The sequence below is a fragment of the Strongylocentrotus purpuratus genome, unplaced genomic scaffold (genome assembly GCF_000002235.5).
Source record: "Strongylocentrotus purpuratus isolate Spur 01 unplaced genomic scaffold, Spur_5.0 spur5_scaffold_9, whole genome shotgun sequence".
NCBI classification, from domain to species: Eukaryota; Metazoa; Echinodermata; class Echinoidea; order Camarodonta; family Strongylocentrotidae; genus Strongylocentrotus; species Strongylocentrotus purpuratus.
This window is the reverse complement of record NW_022145615.1, coordinates 31348216-31356577: the sequence shown is the minus strand read 5'-3', so window position 1 is coordinate 31356577 and position 8362 is coordinate 31348216.

The following is an 8362-nucleotide window of genomic DNA, read 5'->3' as shown; positions in this document are numbered from 1 at the left end:
GTTATTACAATTGAAATTAAACCCATTTTGTATGAATAAATATGATGTGCATAGCCTTTTTGATTTAGATCTTGAACTTAAAAATTCATGTCAATACACATTTTGTGAAGAATTTAGTCTAAAATTTAGTAAATTGAATTCTATACTGTCACTTCTCCATTTGAATGCTAGAAGCCTAAAGAAACATTTTGATGAATTACAGATTGTTCTGTCATCTCTTCAATTTGAATTTGATGTCATTGCCATAACTGAAACTTGGTTCAATTCTTCTACAAATATTAATATGTATAACCTAGACGGATATTTTCTTGTTTCTAAGTGTAGACCCCCAAAATCTGGTGGCGGAGTTGCACTTTATTTGAAAAATAATCTCAATTACAAATTACTACCCGAATTTATTTATTCTGAATGCAATTATGAAACTATATTTGTTGAAATAAGTAAGAAACCTAAACCTATAGTTGTTGGTTGCTAATTATTAAAAAATTATCTATGTACAGTAAATTATTATACATCTAATGAAAGAGTGTTCTATCCCAAATCATTATCCCAAATCATTTGGTATCATTTTTGTGTGGTATGTGTTTACGCTTGGATGAACAGGAGGTATTGTTTGCGAGAGTGCAAAAGTCGACTTGCGCCAAAGTTGCTTATGTGATGTTTGGATAAAGAAATTGGCATTGGGTATTAATTCGGTCTTTGCAGATCCAAATAACATCCCTAACAAAATTAATCCTGCTACACATATCAAAAATCGAATATCAAATATCAACAAACATTTGTGTGAGTGTGTGTGTGTGTGTGTGTGACTTTGCTTCTGCAAAAAGCATAATGCAATGCATTTCATTTGATGCATTCAATTCATTCGTTCACTCCGCTAATCCCAACAAAATACATGCTGTAGGCATCACTTAATTGGCGCAAGTCGATTTTTGCACTCTCGCAAACAATGCCTCATGTTCATTCAATCGTGAACACATACCGCACAAAATGATACCAAATGATTCGGGATAAAACACTCTTTCATAAGATGTATAATAATTTACTGTTCATAGATGATTTTTAAAATAATTAGCAATTTTCTAGGTGTAAACTTTTTTTTGACTCACTCGGTATGTCTATGTTTTAACTTACAATGAATTAATTAAAATGACAAGTATTGAATGAATGCTTAACAACAATATTAAATAGCTTGCTCTGCTGAGAATATAACGTTTAATATATTAAATGAATTTCTTAAGCCGGAGCAACGTATTTATCTTGGCGGTACTCAAATGAGTGAAGTCCCCAAATGCGTGTGGGGTCAATAGGGACTTTTAGATTTGCACATCGACATAGTGGACTGCAACGTGTGACGTCCTTTTAAGGCACTGTGATGTCCTTTTAAGGCATTGCCAGTGCCTTAAAATGACGTCACACGTAGCAGTGTTCATCAGTGAAGGTTTTCAAAGAGTGGAACAAGTTTCACATTTATATGGAAATGTCTATGTACATACAATGTAGTGTCCCGCACGTTACCAAATTGTCCCACGCGTTACCACAGGTAATAAATACATTTTGTTTATTAGATAAATCTGGTCCAACCTGTTTGTTATGGAATTGGCATGTCCCAAGGTAACTCAGAACCATTTTAAGTTTCACTCAAATTCAATGTCGCATTTGTAAGTAATTCAAACATATTATCTTAAAAAATAACGCGTAGGACATGCACATTATTTTTGGAACATCCATTATTTGAATATTCAATTAGTTGACGAACTGAAATTCCTAATGTGAATGACCTACCCCCTATGCTATAGGTCCCTGCACTTTGTTGATAATATCTATTAAAAACTATTGAAATACATTATAATGGATGATGTATTTTGTAATGTCCCACGCGTTACCATTACTCATCGATTATGCAAATTTAGTCATTGCATTTACACATTTTCAAATTCACTGACTTTCCCTGACTTTCCAGAGCAGAACAATGTAGATTTCCATGACTCATTGGTGACGTGAGATGCTGATTTACAAAGTTATTAAATTAATCTGAGTGCCATGCACGCAGGGCAAGTCCAATCGCGAATTGACTAACCATAAAGAATTGTGTTGAATAAATGATTTTCCATGAATTTCCAGAAGAAATTGACAAATTCCCTGACTTTCAAGAAATTCCCTAACCCGTCTAAACCCTGTGATTACTTACAACATAGTAGAGATTTCAATTTTCTTTTATTGATTCTAGAAATTTCAATATTTTATCTTTCAAATGCTACCAAACTCAACTCTTATGCACAAAGTTTAAAACTAGTCATCCATTCATCCTGGAAACAAATAGCTTAAAATTGCCCACATATCTAACTCTCTGCCAACTGAGTTAATTTGTCAATTGTTCCTTTGATATTTTCTTTAAACTCTGCTTTTATTAGAGCATTATTGATGCTAGTCATTATTCTATAAATCTTATATATCAAGACGATATGTATAAGAAATATGTAAAGGAATTAACTCTTCAGAGAAATTTGGAAGAAGGCAGACTGGCAGAGTAATTAAACAGGGGATGCCAGTTAGAATTGATCGGAGGGCTTACTGAATTGAATTGAATTGAATTGAATTTTTTTGTCCCTTTCAGGAATTTTTTTTTTTCACTGGTTTTACAGTCATTGTACATTATACATAATACAAGAAGAAATACATAATACAATAATATCAAATGTACATCGTTACAAACATAGTTACATTCTGAAAATGATTGTTGCATTGGAAACGGAACAAAAATACATTGATTGCAGTATAAACATAAACATGGCATTCCAGGTGAAAATTCGAACATTAAGGTTACTGTTTATTTGAAAATGTAGGTAAGTTTAGTATTACGAGCCCTTAACAAATTAAATTCAGAACAAATGATAAGTTGAGACCAGTATTTACGTTTGAGTTCCAGACCTCCGGGCTTGTGCATTGACAATATGAATATGACGGACAATGAAAGCGGACAAAATATACAGTTCCTTAGGTAGACAAAGGAACATCCCTTCACTGCTATTATGTAAAAATGTGTAGAACAGGTGTCACATGCACATAGCAGTCAAGGGATGTTCCTTTGTCTACCTGAGGAACTGTATATTTTGTCCGCTTTCATTGTCTGTCATGTTCATAGTGTGAAGAGGTGAATGGCGTTGGGAACAAAAGATTGCCTGAAGACTGTCATTTGTACGCCATATCGAATAGCACCTCATTTTTGTTTATTGTAAAGAACTTATTGGCATGCACCCAGTAGATTTTTATCATGATTGTGTTTGATCTTGTTATTGAAAACAAGATCAAACATGTCACGTCATCATAATTTACAGGCTGCAACCAACGATTTCTTAACAACAATTGTTTTCTTCTTCAGAGAGCCCAGCAATAAAAGCTGTTTTTATTCAAAGAGCATTGTAGAGACGATGAACAAATAAGGAATAATAATACAACGTCGTTAAGCGTGAATCCGTTCACTTCTATCTCTCCTCGCCAAATAATCCGAACAAAAGAATCAATCGAGGGAATCAATTGTTTAACGAATTTATCACGAGCCCTGGAAAAAGTTATTAATACTGATAGTCGTAGTATTATTGAAGAGCAGCAAAGGCGAACGATTGTCGCTACAATTGAGAAATCATTACCAAAATTACCATGAGATATCAAGCTACATAGAACTACACTGTATGATCGACAAAAAAGATATTGTCTTGAAAACAGTCAGAAAACATTAAAACTAGAATGAATAAAACATAATGCAGATGAATATGACTAGAATGAATGAAAGACACAGGTTCATTTTACCATGTTAATCATCCAGTACCAAATACCCAAGCAAATTTCGAGCCAGATGCATACTGGAAAGCTGAAAGACAATGATTCATGACAAATTGTCAATTGTCATGATTGTATTATATCTAGACGGATTGCAAAAGATAATCAGGATAATAAGAATCAGAAGCCAGAATGATACCACTACTACTAGGCCTACTTCTTCATGTACTATACTACAATACTGCCACTGATGATTATGCTGATGATAATTATGATATACTAATAATTATGATAATACTACTAATATTAATCATCATCATAATCATCACGTTCGTATTCATCATAACACCACCAACAATTATAACAATAATTATTATCATAACACACCTCAGGAACAAACGGGATACCTTACCTATATTCAAAAGTTTTTAAGTATTTTGACTTAATTGAATTCATTATCATGATCATGAGTGAAATGGCACTATAACTGTATTCCGATCTTTAATTCACTTTGAAATAAATGACATGAAAAGGAGGCAACATGAATTGCTGCAATTAATTCAGCAGCAACGAAGACGGCTTCATAATTATTCAAATACTTTTGGTTTCTAAAATGTACGTAATAAAGCCAAACTGTTAATGTTTAAACATTGTTATACTTTCTTGATAGAAATATGCATATGCCGTGCATGAAAAGAAAGAACGTGCAGCAAGTTAAAAATCGATAAACCATGACTAATGCTGATAAAAAAAGACAATAAATGAACCGGTCACCAATGAAAATAAACGGCGTGAAACAGAATAACTAGAGAGAGAGTGTGTGTGTAGCAACATAACGTGGTATAACTGAAAGTAACTATAAAGGTGACATGTAATTGTGCCCCCCCCCTCCCCATGCTCAAGCTCGGATTGACGCCCATGATGGGTTCCAAAGCCTTTTTAGTTCCTTCTCCTACGTGCCTCGTTTATTAAGTACATTTCTTAGACATACAGCTACCGAAGTTGAACTAGTTTAACAAGTATCTTGTTTAAGATGAACTATTTTTTGGTACCAGGATGATGATGATGATTCACAACATTTAATTGGCGCCATCTTTCTGTTTTTGAAAAACATTGAAAGGTGCAGGCTTCTCCAATCAGTATTAGGGACTTTTAGATTTGCGTGGACAGATACGTGCGACGTCCATTCAAGGCAGTGCATTAAAAAGACGTCGAGCGTAGCAATCCACATTGTCTTCGTGCGAATCTAAAAGTCCCTCTTGTCACATTTGATGACTCAGGCCAGTTTGGAGGCATGATTTAAAGCATGATTTAAAGGCATCGTTTAACAATTGTTAAATCTGAGATGCACGGCCCTACGTGTTATCAGTGCCTGTGATATGGTGTAATATTGAAGCCCTTAAAAAATTGCGCTTCAAAATGATCATGAAGCGCCTCAAAAAGTAAAAAATCTTTGAGTGACTGGTTTTAACATATTCATCTTCCCAAATGGATGAGAATTAAGGCGCCATGAATGTCTTGCTCAACTTTATATCATCTGAAATCGCAACCATAGTCTGACAATGGTTTCCACTATAGCTAACGTCAACAATCCACAGTACTGTCTTTTAGGCATACAGTACTATAAAGTGCTATAAATAAGCGAGATTTTTGTACGTGTATGTTATCAAAATAATTAATGGTTTAAATTTCAAAATGGATATATAATTATGTCAGTCATTTTTTTAATCGATGTTATTTTTTTTTCTCACAACACACTGGCACCGATGTTATAGAAAATAGCACTTGAATAGATGGATGTTTGTTTCTACTTCTTGTACCCCCCCCCCCTCCATCCCCCATTTTATATAATCTTACCTTTCCTTATTCATCACAGTGTAGTCTTTATCATTATATTCTTCGTTTCAGCTTGTCATTTACACCTCTCTCTCTCTCTCTCCCTCGCGCTCTCTCTCTCTCTCTCTTCCTCTCTCTCTACCCTCTCTCTCTCTCTCTCTCTCTCTCTTTCTCTTTCTCTCTCTCGCTCTCTCTCTCACTCTCTCTCCCTCTCTCTCTCTCTCTCTCACTCATGGACATTGCCAACTGATTCTGATAATATTGTAGTCCAGTAGACGGTGCCATATCGCATATGCCATGTACATGACCTGGAAAAGTTGATAAGTACAAGGTTTTTTTGTTGATTTGTGTTCTAGATGGGTATTGAAGTAAATTCAGCGTGGTTGCCAGCTTGGCAACCTTGAGCAACTTTTTTAATAGCCGTATCAGCATAATCATCTAATTAGCATATGTGCAATTTGTAATAATGTTGCTAATCTCAATCCAGGAAGCCTGAAAACATGAATAATACGACTATTCAAGGGTTTTCTATGACGAGGAATTCATTTATGACACCAGTTTTTTATTCCAATTAATGCAATTGTCTTAAATAGCATAATTAGCATACTTATGTACAATGTATGGACTTCATTGTCACTGTTTATCTATAAAGCCTAACAATGGTGCAATGCAACATTGTAAATCACTTTTGAAAGACTAATCATTAATTCATGAGAAGATATTCCATGTATATTAGCCTAATTAGCATAATCATATAATGTGCAGTATGTAATAATGTTGTTAATCTTAATCCAGGAAGCCTGAAAACATGGATTATGTGACTTTTTAACGATTTTCCATGACGAGGAATTCATTTATGTCACTATTATTTATTTTTAACTAATGCAATTGTCTTGGACTTCATCGTCATTGTTTATCTATAAAGCCTAAAACTGGTGCAATGCAACATTTTAAATCACTTTTGAAAGACAACACAGTGATTCATGAGAAGATATTCCATGTAGATGTAGTATAATTAGCTTAATTAGCATCATGTATGTGCAATATGTAATAATGGTGCTAATCTTAATCCAGGAAGAATGAAAACATGGATAATATGACTTTTCCAGGGTTTTCCACGAGGGATTCATTATGTGACACCATTTTTAATGTTTAAGTAATGCAATTGGCTTAATGTGTAATTATTGTACTGATAAGCCTAATTAGCACATTTGTAGAATATCAATTATTTGTGACTCTATTCAGCTTCACAAATTGTATGTCAAATGTACAGTGGGGGTTATAAGGCAATGTTGTCGAACCTCATGAAATGTCTAGGAAATGACGGGGTCATCATACGCATTGATGGTTAGGCTTCAGTCATTGGATTTAGAGAGACTTTCGGGAGCACACTGAAGATGGTTTAATAAAGCAGATGATAATGATGGAATTGATGATGTGGTGAGACAGGTACGTACATAGGCCAGGGATGTTGAATACAACAGTGCAAACTATGATATGTCTATGTTTACTATAAAAGCCAGAACCATTGATAGTACAGGCCCGACGTTGCTCAAGCTTGTGGCAGAATTCCTGGAAAAGTCATGTTATCCATGTATTCAGGCTTCCTGGATTAATATTAGCAACATTATTACATATTGCACATCATATGCTAATTAGATTATTATGCTAATTAGGCTAATGATGCTACATATACTCTAATGAATTAATGATTAGTCTTTCAAAAGTGATTTACAGTGTTGCATTGCGCCATTGTTAGGCTTTATAGATAAACAATGACAATGAAGTCCATACATTGTACATATATGCTATTTATGCTATTAAAGACAATAAATTACTTGGAATAAAAACTGGTGTCATAAATGAATTCCTCGTCATAGAAAACCCTTGAAAATTCGTATTATCCATGTTTTTAGGCCTCCTGGATTGAGATTAGCAACATTATTACATATTACACATTATGCTAATTAGATGATTATGCTAATATGGCTATTAAAAAAGTTGCTCAAGGTTGCCAAGCTGGCAACCAAGCTGAATTTACTTTAATACCCATCTAGAACACAAATCAACAAAAAACCTTGTACCTATCAACTTGTCTGTTTGCGATCAGACAAAGTGCATACAATTCAAGAGGTCAATTGGAGTACAAAGGATAATAGCGGTGAATGAAATGATTCAGCACCACAAACACCTGGAAAAATTAGCATCCATAAATTGAATACATTTAATTGATAAACGACTCCCATAGTTCGTCATGCAATCAAGAAAATTGCGATGCCCATGTCTTGCTGAGAAACTGTACTTTATTCTTGCTTTATGCCTTTCTCATACACTTTAGTGGGGAGTCTTTAATCGTGTACAAATTGGGCATGACGGAACTAAATAAGAGGAATTAAAACATATTATGCTTAAACCTTTTTTTGCAATTTATGAATAGGGTCCAATTTCGTAATGCCAAAATCTGTCCATGTAATGTTGCCGCAATAAATAAAAGGTTGTCATAAAGAGTTGTATTACAGAAAGAGATGTTTTTCTGTGAGAGTATACTAAGTATTTGATATAATATGCCTATGTTCCTAGATATGGTATTACATTTACGTAAGCGCTGTTCATTATGACAGATTATCATCAAGACCGAATCCTATACAACGGAATCAACAAAATTCAATTCAATATCTTCATTTTTACAGAGAATTCTAGAGGATTGTGTGAAAAATGTGGGTTTCGAGAACATGAATTAGTCTAT